This window comes from Python bivittatus, unplaced genomic scaffold, assembly GCF_059951505.1.
Source record: "Python bivittatus isolate LINGU-HERP-01145 unplaced genomic scaffold, Pbiv_v1 ctg000410_np1212, whole genome shotgun sequence".
NCBI lineage: Eukaryota > Metazoa > Chordata > Lepidosauria > Squamata > Pythonidae > Python > Python bivittatus.
The window spans coordinates 6,581,223-6,593,177 of NW_028277067.1; the positions used below are offsets into that span (position 1 = coordinate 6,581,223).

Below are 11,955 nucleotides of genomic sequence, written 5' to 3' on the forward strand. Positions count from 1 at the left end.
ATTAATTAACTTAGTCTGAATCCAAGCTCAATAACTATAAAGTGGGTTTCAATAGAGAAAGAATCAATATGGTTCAGATTGGCCTTCCCCCAACCTACTGTCTTCCAGAGCAGGTGGAAGGCAACTCCATTCTCAGTTAGTACAGGTAGAGGACATGTTGGCTTAGGGTTATAAAGCTCACAGATTGGAGAAAAGGCTGGTCTAGTGGCTAAAACACTGGGTTTGTAGGTAAGACAGCTGTGTACAGACCCCACCACTACTGTGGACCAATCTTTCCAATCCAGAGAACTATTCTCTGAATGCTGATATTACCAGGGAGATGGTGAAAATATCAGTTGTTTGGATTTTGCTTAATATGCTGTGGAACACAGTCAGTGGATTTTAACATGCTATCATAGCATGTTATGATAACTACATGTTATAAAGTTTATTGCCGAAGCTATACCCAAGAAAAACGTATCTTAGTGAATAAGTGTGTGATCAGTTATTCAGTTTACTGCATGGGAACAGGGGTAAACTTTTTATACATGAAATAGCAGTGAATACTTTGTAATATTCTTATAAAATTAATGAATCTGATTACATGTGATTCTGATATAGTTACCTGTTAGTACTACCTGCATTTAATGTTGCCAGGCACTGACTGTAATGAAGTCCATTCAGCTTTCCTGCAGAAAAGTTTCAGCCCCTCATTTTGCCTGGGAGCTAGCAAGATTCACTATGCACCATCACCTTGCACAACACAAACCTTTGTTTCTTCTTTCCACCTAACTGTGGGGGAGTCCCTGCTGCAACTCAACACAATCTCCATAACTGATAAAACAAAATTTGCATGTCTGGAGACTCTCCCTGACTCCACCGGAGAATGTGACTTTGTAGAGAGACATGATACAAATATGAACCATGTTTTTTTCTTCCCATCCTTTCTGATTTCACTTCTAAACTTCTCACCCAATGAAAAGTTCTTGGACACTCAAAAACTTGCACCAATTCATTATGCTGGGATGCAAAAACCATATCCTAATGGCCACATTCAGCTCAGCAGCACTCATTTTCTACTTTCCAAAGCACACCCAATTAAGGGGTGAAACGGGTGCCTTAAACCAGACAGTGGATTTTAAGCAGCCCTGGAACACCTCCAGTAGATCCTGGCCCCACTCACTTTGCAGTCTGGCTCTTGAAGCACTGCACAAAGCTGTGTGGCCCTTTAAAGAGGGAAGTGCACATTCTTGGTGTAAACCAGTGATTCTCAACCTTGGCAGCTTGAAGATGTGTGGACTTCAACTCCCAGAACCCCCCAGCCAGCATGGCTGGCTGGGGAATTCTGGGAGTTGAAGTCCACACATCTTCAAGGTGCCAAGGTTGAGAATCACTGGTGTAAACTCTCACTTGGACTAAAAACTTCAGTCTTTGGGTTTGGGCTTTTTTATCTTGTGGCCAGCACAAATTATTATTGTTTTTATGAATGATATTGTTAATCACTGTGGGATCAGAGCCAGCACAATGCCCCAAGAGAAATAAAATGGTACATTACCTTTTGCATGACACTTAAAATTCAGCACTTCACTGAGTAACAACACACACTTTGGGGCATTTAGGGAATGTTAATGCTGTGTGACAATTCCAAAACCCAAACCAAAGTTCTCTATGAGCCTTTCCTCACTTCCATCTAACTTCAGCATATTCTCCAGCAACTTCTTTTTTCGGATAAATCTGCATAATATGTTCCCTTCATCTGGTCCCGATCTTAAACAACTTTAAGTAATCCATTGCTGTTTTCAGTGTTAAAATAGTGTTTTCCCCTTATCTCCACCCAGGTTTTACAATCTGGTTACAGTCTGATGTGCTTTACTGACTGTTCTGTCCATGGTGTAGTCAAGGGATCCCAGGGGGTGGGATCAGCTTAGCCCCTATTGATCAGTCTAGTCCGGGACAGGCATGGCTGCTCCCTCTGAGCACTATCTTCCACAGCCATTGTCTTTTACACAGGAGGAGAGTCCAGTTCTTTTCAAGCCTAGCTTTTTTCCATGTCCACCAGGTCTCCAAGCTGTTTTGAAAAATTGGACTGGCTTAAAAGCCACTGAAGAACACACTGGTGGATTAGGTGCTGAATAGTGAAATGGGAAAGAAAGAGCCAGCTTTCTGTCCCCAGTGTTTCATAGTAATTCTCCCCATGCCTATCAGCTATTGTTTGAACTTGGGCTTAATGCTAAACCCCATCCAAAAAGAGTGCAACTATCAATTGGCATCAGCTGATCATTTGAACTTACCCATGCAAAATATTTGCACCAAACCAAAGGGAGCTTTGACTGATGGCTAAACCCACCAGTCTAGCTATCTGTCAAAACCTACCTCCTCCCCCCCACCCCATGTTAAGGAGATTGATTGGTGGGTATTTTCTGGCTGACAGGGGGACAGGGAAACAAAGCTGAGGGAATCCATGAATCCTTGTCCTTCATGTGCCCTCTGCATTGTAAATAAGGACAGCACAATTTGCTTGTGTTGTGCCTGTGGTAGAGTTCACCAGGCTGGGGGGCGGGGGACAGAAAATGTTATGTTGGTATAGCTTTCTGCCATTTTAAGAACCACCAGATAGTACTTTAACTTGAATATGAGGAGGAATCCAATATCTCATTCAGATGATGGTGGGGAGCCCGTAGTTTACCCACTTTTGTCTCAGTCATGAACAGAAGACCCCTTAGAATGTGTGTAAAGCCACTTGAAAAGTGGTGGGGAGAGATGAAAGAAGCTGTTGTCAGAATGAAAGCAGAGGGGAACAGGGGAGGAGAGAGCAAACATGTATATAGATGATGGCTTGCCCTATTTTCTTTATTTTTGCCAGGTGTGTTTTTGCTTGACTTCCTCTTGACTCTGGTTTCTGTCATTGCAGCAGTTAAAGATTTTCTCCCCAGCTTTACTTCTTCTCTCACTTAGCGCTGCCTTGCTTTCTTGGGGCTACAACTCCATCGGCCACCCTGGCTGGGAATTGCAGTTGCCAGCTTGTTCTATCTGAAGGAGCAGGTTGGAGAAAGCTGGACTAGGAGATGATATTTTACAAATAAACTCTGTGCTTTTGGGGGATACAGTTATAATAGCTGTCTGCAGCAAGCTGAGGTCACATCAGAATGATTACATGTGTGTGGTGACATCATAATGCATATCCCACCCTGAAGGACTCACATCTGACAAAACTATGTAAGTCATGGTTTTTGTATCATAACATTATGATGTACCATTTGTTACTTTCTCCCTTGCCTCTCATAGATATATCTGTACCGTATACTTTTGTGTAAAGCAATGGCTGTTCTGAGGCTACGAGAAAAAATTTAAAAAAGCAATCCCTTTTTTAGCCCAACTGAACTTTTAAAAAAACATTTCATTGTGTTTGTTCCTGCTTTAAATCTCTTATTTCTCCCAAAGGGAAGTTTCTTATATCACCCCTGTCAACAGAAACAATTTTGGTAGGATCCTTCATGGTAGGGTTTGTGGTTACCAAGTAGTACAAGGTGTCTTCTGTGACTGTGTGATATGTACAAATCATTCAGTCAAGTGTGATGAGCTGAAGATCCTCAGAGAGTTCTTTTTCTGTTCCTTCTCTTCTGTGGACTAAAACTACCACCTGTTAGATATGTAGATTTGTAAAACTTGCATGAGGCTTGGTCAGCAGCTGTATGGTTTGAATCATTACTGAAACATAATTAAGCCATTATGACATCATCAAACACATGTTACAAATTTTAGAATGATCTCCCTTACTCGGTCCCCTGCAGATGTCAATGTGCTAAAACTTAATGTAATTGCTTTTGCTTTAGCCACTGTGTGTGAATCCAGGCATACTGGTTTATGGCATATCAGTATGTATCCACAGGCTGCTGTGGCTTATTCAACAAATTGTTGTTGAAACAAACCACAGCTTAGCAAGGTGTGAGAATCTACTCACTATGTTGGTGTGAGCCAGAACAGGGTAGTCTGGTTTCAACTTATAATGTGAATCCAGCCATTTGGGCTTATTTATTAAATCATGGCTATGGAAACCATGTGAGAAATTGTGAGAAGGGTGAGAAAGAAATGGAAGGAATCCTAGATAGAAACCACAAATAGATGGGGAGATGAATTTGCAATTAGCTTATCTCATAAATGGCAGTTCAGGAAGAAAAAAATACAAAACAGACAAAGAGACACTGCCTTAAGAAAATCAGTAATAAAAAAGGGTTGAAGGTTCTGCTCCAGTTTCCAAGATTTTTTACTGAAGTCTGTGTGACTCTTGCTTCCTTGATCAAGCCTGAGACAATGGCTTAGCAGAACATGTGATTTCAGATCATAGCTGCATATGAGAACTGGCCCAAGGTATTGTGCTGCTTAGGGCTAAAGTCATTAAGCCATTCACCTGTTAAGCCGCCTCCATCTCCCAATTCACTTTAATGACCCTTTCCTACATACAAACCACTCAAGATATTTGTTTCTTATCTTGCCTTTCCTTCAGGAGCTCAAAGTGGCATACCTACACGCCCCCCTCCCATTTTCCCATGACAGCAATCCTGGGATGTAGGTTGGACTGGAACCTGGATCTCCCTCTCTTAATCCAATGCCTTAACCCCTGGACTGCACTGGCTCTCCTAGATTAGCTCTATGAAAAAGCGAGTATACTGGAAACATTTCTAAACATACGGATTGTGAGGAGGGGGGTATTTTAGAAAATGAAAAAGAACAAAGTTATTGGTACTGAATTGCAATGACGATCTTTTGTCTGCAAAAATAAATGTCCCAGTAATAAATTCCCAGCATTATGCCACTAGATGGGGATGAAGTGTTATTGTGAGATGAAGCATCCTCCAGAGTGTTGTGCTAGTGCCATCTAGCAGGCTCCTTGGGAAAGGGTAAGGCTTTGCAGCTGCTTTTAGTGATGATGCTTAAAAATGGACTGGCCCAGCTGGTGGATTGAGATGGACAGCAGACTGGAGCCAAGACACCACCTGATATCCTTCAAATCAAATCAATCAGTGCTGGCTAGGAAGAGAATTAAAAATAAGAAAATTGGTTTTTACTGGAATTTATATGGAGCCTGCATCTGAAATATTGTGAATGCTGTACAGCTGCACAAGATGGAGAAAACATCTAAAGTGAGGGTGTATGGAAGTGCTGCTAGCAACTAAGTTAGGTACCCTTAAAAGGCCATTTGACAAATTTGTAAAGGATACATCATGGGGACTAAATTAACCTTTGGGGTTGATATTGAGAGGCCATTTTCTTCTCAATGCCAGTTATTGTGGGACCAGAACATGACTATTATTTTCATATCCTGCTTTTTAATTTCCTAGAAGGTCTGGTTGGCTACTGGGGAAGCAGCGTTAAATTAAACCAGCCTGAAGTTTCAATCCTTACATTTCCTTGTTTGGGCACCAGAGGTTGGAGCTGTATCTCCTGCATGCCTTTAAGTCTACCTGGTTGTAGGTGTGCCCTACAAAATACCAGACTTTTTATGTGGGACAGGCACCAAAGTTGTATGCCAGGCTTACAGAGTTTGTCTGTGTGTATGATAATCTCAACCATAGCTATGATAACATCAGCCCATTATCAACATGAATACTGTTATGACTCATTTGACAGGTTGATCTTGTGTTACTGAAGTTTGGCGACTAACAGCTTAACCGCTCACTTGATTTCATTCAAGCTGATTTTAGGAGGTTTGAGACACTTTATTTCATCACTTCTATTGTGGGAAAATGAACAAATGTGTTATTTTCTCTCCTTTGCCTACACACCCTTTTCAGTGAAACATTCCATCTCTGCCACTAATTGCAGTTAATTAACATTTGTTGTAAAGAAAGGTATTGGTTGGAAACGCAAATTGGCTTTGAATGAAAGACAGCAGTTCACAGTCAAGAAAACTGGACTACAGATATGCACAAAGTCTTGGGATTCATAGAGAACATCAGTAGGTTTTAAGGAAAGCTTCTAGCATATGGCTGACTATACAGGATAAGAAAAAAAGGCCAAACAAGAGCATTTATAAGGGATAAGTAATACTAACACTTATCTCTATCTCTGGTTCTTTGAGTGTTCATCTGTGAATTTACATAGTTGGGTTAGATGAACACAGCCCCGTTCAGAATCTTCTACAGATTAAAGAATTGTTTGTGGAAATTCTGTCCCACATATACAGTACTGTGCAAAAGTTTTAGGCAGGTATGAAAAAATGCTGTAAAGTAAGAATGCTTTCAAAAATATATATTGTAATTGTTTATGTTTATCAATTTATAAAATGCAAAGTGAGCAAACAGAAGAGAAATCTAAATCAAATCAATATTTGGTGTGGGTACCCTTTGGCTTCAAACCAGCATCAATTCTTACACTTGTACACTTGTACAAAGTCAGGGATTTTGTAGGATTAGAGTCAGGTGTATGATTAACCAATTATACCAAGCAAGTGCTAATGATCATCAATTTCATATGCAGGTTGAAACACAGTCATTAACAGAAACAGAAACAGCTGTGTAGGAGGCTTAAAACTGGGTGAGGAACAGCCAAATTCTATTACTAAGGTGAGGTTGTGGAAGACAGTTTCATGTCACAGTTCATACACCATGGCAAGACTGAGCACAGCAACAAGACGCAAGGTAGTTTTACTGCATCAGCAAGGTCTCTCCCAGGCAAAAATTTCAAAGTAGACTGGGGTTTCAAGATGTGCTGTTCAAGCTCTTTTGAAGCAGCACAAAGAAACAGGCAACACTGAGGATCGTAGACGCAGTGGTCGGCTAAGGTAACTTAATGCAGCAGATGAAAGACACATCATGCTTACTTCCTTTTGACATTGGAAGATGTCCAGCAGTGCCATCAGCACAGAAGTGGTGGAAACCAGTGGGACCCAGGTACACCCATCCACAGTCTGGAGAAGTCTGGCCAGAAGTGGTCTTCATGGAAAATTGTGGCCAAAAAGCCATACTTCCGATGTGGAAACAAGGCTAAGCGACTCAACTATGCACAAAAACATAGGAACTGGGATGCAGAAAAATGGCAGCACGTGCTTTGGACTGATGAGTCAAAATCTGAAATATTTGGCTGTAGCAGGAGGCAGTTTGTTCACCAAAGGGCTGGAGAGCTGTACAATAATGAGTGTCTGCAGGCAATAGTGAAGCATGGTGGAGGTTCCTTGCAAGTTTGGGGCTGCATTTCTGCAAATGGAGTTGGAGATTTGGTCAGGATCAATGGTGTCCTCAATGCTGAGAAATACAGGCAGATACTTATCCATCATGCCATACCATCAGGGAGACGTGTGATTGGCCCCAAATTTATTCTGCAGCAGGACAACAACCCCAAACATACAGCCAAGGTCATTAAGAACTATCTTCAGTGTATAGAAGAACAAGGAGTCCTGGAAGTGATGGTTTGGCCCCCACAGAGCCCTGATCTCAACATCATCGAGTCTGCCTGGGATTACATGAGGAGACAGAAAGGTTTGAGGCAGCCTACATCCACAGGAGATCTGTGGTTAGTTCTTCAAGATGTTTGGAACAACCTACTTGCTGAGTTCCTTCAAAAACTGTGTGCAAAGGTACCTAGAAGAATTGATGCTGTTTTGAAGGCACAGGGTGGTCACACCAAATATTGATTTGATTTGGGTTTTTCTTCTGTTTGCTCACTTTGCATTTTGTAAATTGATAAACAAACAATTACAAAATATATTTTTGAAAGCATTCTTATTTTACAGCATTTTTTCACACCTGCCTAAAACTTTTGCACAGTACTGTATATCATAAAACTAAGTGCACCTGCTGCTGATCCCCTTCAGTTTCTGACACATTAGATTGGAACAAACAATGAAGATACTTGAAATCAAGCAGGGTAGGGGGGATAGATTGTGTTAATTCATAGATGACCACTTGGAGCATTGCAATTACAGGTAACTCTTCATTGCGGCCTATGTGATTCATGCACATGGTGAGCAGAAAGCTGCTTATATGAAGGAGGGTCTGATTGTTACAAGGCGATTAAAGAGGAGATGGCTCTTCTGAAGGTTGGGTCTCTCTGAGAGCAGAAGTCCAATTTGTAATGCTTGATGAAGACGGAGGGCTGATGCAATGTTGCTGATGGGCACAACTCCAGTAGTGGCATATCCAGGAGATAGGCTGCTGATGTTTCTGCCACTCTTGTGGAGTTGGCTTGCATTGGAAGGGGACAGTTTTGCCTTCTGGAAGCAAAGCTTAAAGATTGACAGTATCCATGTGGAGTAACACTGGGGAAAGGGGAAGGCCACACCCTTTAGACGGAATTTGGAAAGCCAGAAATAAATGCTAGTCTACGTGAAATAGTGCCATATGGTCCAGATAAAAAGCAAGAACTTGATAACCATCTAAAGAATGAAGTAATGTTTCCAAAGGCATTGAGGGGGTGGGAAAAAAGGTAGGCAATATGAAATCTTGATTCAAGTGGAATGCCAGGGTTGACTTTGGAAGGAAGGAAATATCTGAGTAAATAACTATTTTGTCTCTATGAAAAAATATGGGAGACTCTCCTTGCTAGGCACGTCCTTCTCCATCTCAGTAAACTAATGTCATGGTCACCAGAAAAGCCACCTTCCCTGAGATAAGATGGACCAGGGCTCAAAGTTTTTGACATGAACATAGAATAAGGGAAAATGGATGCTAGGAGAGAGATTACTAGGCTTTCCATGATTACTAGGCCTTTTCACTAGCAAGTTGGGAAAAACAAAAAACAGAACTACCTGATGAAGCCTTTCCTATCTGATGAAGGAAAAAAGGAGGAAATGGCTGCAAGATTGAGCCAAGCCTTACAATTTATTTTTTTTTAAATTATATTTATTGGGAACTTTACAAACAGTAAAAGACAAATCTAAGAAATAAAAAGAAAGTGTAAGGAAAGAAAAAAGAAAAGAAAGAAACTAAAGGTATGGAATATAATGACTTCTGACCTTCTCTTCAACAGATAATTACAATCTTACAATCCTCCCTCCCTCTTGGGAGGAATCCCTTCAGCCCCTAATCCACATTTTCTTAAAATCATCAAACCCATAAATCATCATATAATTTTTTTCTTCCTTCAGCAAAAAGTCTATATAAGGCTTCCAGTCTTTCAAAGAAGTTTTTGTTGTTTTTTCTGTGACCAAGCAGGCCAGCTTTACCATCTCAGCAGCCTCACAGTTTCAAATGCAAGAGAAAGACCACTATGTGATCTTGTAAGAGGAGAGCATTGTTACTCTATGATGGCAAAAACTTAGGAACCTGGTAGCACTTTTCCAAATAACCAATTTTATTAAAAGGCATCACCTTTCATGAGCTGCAGCTCCCTTCATCCGATGTATAGAGTACCTAGACTGATGTAGGTTTGAAATTGGTGGGAGGTGGTGGGGAGGGGAGGGGAAGGCAGTTTGGTTATGCAGATGCAGGTTACATGTGAGATAAATCCCAAGTATCATGCAATGAACAATTGTGTTAAAAAAACTTGTTTGTTGAGACCTTCTGAAATTGTCTGAAACCTTTTAATATCTGTGAGTTTAACAATTTCTTGCTTGATGGTGCTTTAACATCTCACTTTTCTAAAATCAACACTTGGGGATCTGCTATGGAGTATCCGGGGATGTTGAAAAGCTCTGATATCATCTTTGAGTTCTAAAGTCAAACTTATGTCCATTAATTTTTTTGCGGAGTTTATTCTATTTGTCCTATGTAGAATCCAGAGGGTCATTGCTGGCAGATGATGGCATATATCACATTGAAGGACCTGCACATGAACGGGTCCCTCTAATCTTGTGTGCACTTGTTGGGGCCTTTGATGGTGCTGTTGGTGTAAATGTGGGGGGAAAGCAAATGTCTGGGTTTGTTGCAGAGTCTGGTTTCTATGTTGCCACAATATGATTAACTGATATTGTATGGGATTAAACTACTGTATATATTCATAACAGAAGTTTAACCAAATTTAAGCAGCAATGGTTCCCCTATATATGACACATTATACTGCAAGGCAGATTCAGACATTTGGGATATGGCTTTTAGGAAAAGAATCAAGAGATTCTAAGGCTGTTCAAGGCTGTATTCGTATGACAGGAAGGTGTTTGGATAAATAACTATGAGGAAATTAAAAAGAAGTGAAAAAAAAATTATGCAGGACAGTAATCTCAGGGATGAATATGCTGCATGTAGATGGGAGCTGCTGTTAGTCATGTGGTATCCTTGACAGCAGGAGTAGTTCCTGTCCAGCAATTCTGTAAAAAGTTGATGAAGAAGAATATACATGTTTGCCTGGTCTTGTCTTCACAGAAGAAAATTCCCCTTTGTTTCAAATGGAATTTCTCTGGGTTTCAACCCTAGATTATTTCCCCAAGTTTGGACCACAGATGATCATTGCAATCTATGGAAGAACACCTCAAAGAAGGTTCTCAAAAGTTTTGCTGTTGTGTCACTACAAACCTACTCATCTAATTTCCAGTGTAAGAAAGGTAATCCTCAACATTTCCATTCCTTTCCTTCTACGATCGGATGTAAGAAGAATGTGAGTCCTCTTGCTTGTTTCTAAGAAGCAGACTTGAGCTTAGCTGGAGAACTTGGTTTTAAAACCAGGGGCTTAGCTGTTGAATATTTAAAGTAAATAAATTGTTTTACAAGATACCTGTCCTTACTACTAAACACATACTTACCTGGCAGGGGAGATACCATGATCATACTACTAAACACTCACCACAATCTGTATTACATGGTATTAAAGTTAAGGCTAAATCTTTCAAATACAACTTTTAGGCTGGTTTAGGAGCCAGCATTTCACATCTTAAAAATCATTAAACTGTCATCCCTAAGAATGAATGACTGAATTGGAAATGACTTCAGTCATTCTATTTTTTGCTGCTATCAGACAACATGCTGTGGGCAAAAATAATTATTTCCCAAGCGTTTGCTAGCCTTTTATAATCAAACCATTATCTGAAAGTAAATGTTGGTTTCATTTAGAATGTATAGGCTAAATAGTGAGCGCTTGTATATAATTCACAAATGCTCATAAATATGATTTTAAATGATTTATTAAGCATGGAGCTCTTTTGTAACAACCAACTATACTCTTAGGTTTTAGGAGTTTTTGCACTTAAATTTGGATATTTGCATACCTTCAACATTTATTTCCTTATAGACAAATTTTTCTAAACTTGAAAACAGAGTAAATTCAAGAAATTGTGATCTCTTAGGCCCCCTACCTGCTTTCTTTTGCACTCAAGCTGTTGCTGGTGGTGGAGGTATGCTTGGGTGAGTGGGGTAACTTTGATATATTTCAACTGTTTCTAGTTCCTGTCTTTGTCCAAAAGTATTAGTGGTATCTTGTGATTCTGTGTTTTCTAGGTATCTCACGGATGACTAATAACATTGAGGATTCCATGCAGTCAAAGCAAAAAAGAGGGTAGATCAAATGATTCTTTTCTTAAGTCTCATATGTTGATTTCTCTCTCCCTCTTTCAATTTAACCGATCTCAAAATAAAGTGAAAAAATACTTAAAGTTTAACTTAAATATTGAGAATCATAATCAGCTTTTGAGGGGAAACTCAACAATTCTTGGGTGCAATAGGTTGCATACCATGGAGCTGGTGGCAAATGATTCTGTAATATAAAGCTGGCCCAAGACACAAACTAGGGAGCCAAGAGCTAAGTCAACCTAGGCATGAAAAATTGCATCATACCCCAAAACAGCCAAATTATTTTGGCACGAAGGGGGAAAAAGTAAGCTGTAAATAAGCAAGATTTGTTCTTGCAATAAGGGAAGAGGTGGATACTCCAGGATTATTTGGGGACACACAGAGGAAGCAGAAACAAGAATTATGGCTGCCTGTTTTGTATGCAGTGGAGGATGCACTTTCATAAATGTGTACGTTGATACATGTAAAGGAAACTTTAAAAAATTAGCCCCCATTTTGAAATTATCCAAATCTTTATACTCACCAGTTATCCATTCCCCTG

The 11,955-nt window shown here is 40.1% G+C and overlaps 1 long non-coding RNA gene across 1 annotated transcript; it reads left to right on the forward strand.

Annotated features, from left to right (window-relative positions):
• The first annotated feature begins 2,895 nt into the window (after positions 1-2,895).
• Positions 2,896-11,464, forward strand: LOC112541155 (uncharacterized). The gene is made up of 3 exons (XR_003085190.2): positions 2,896-3,195; positions 10,326-10,453; positions 11,343-11,464. It is a non-coding gene; the product is annotated as an uncharacterized LOC112541155 (long non-coding RNA).
• Positions 11,465-11,955: the final 491 nt, after the last annotated feature.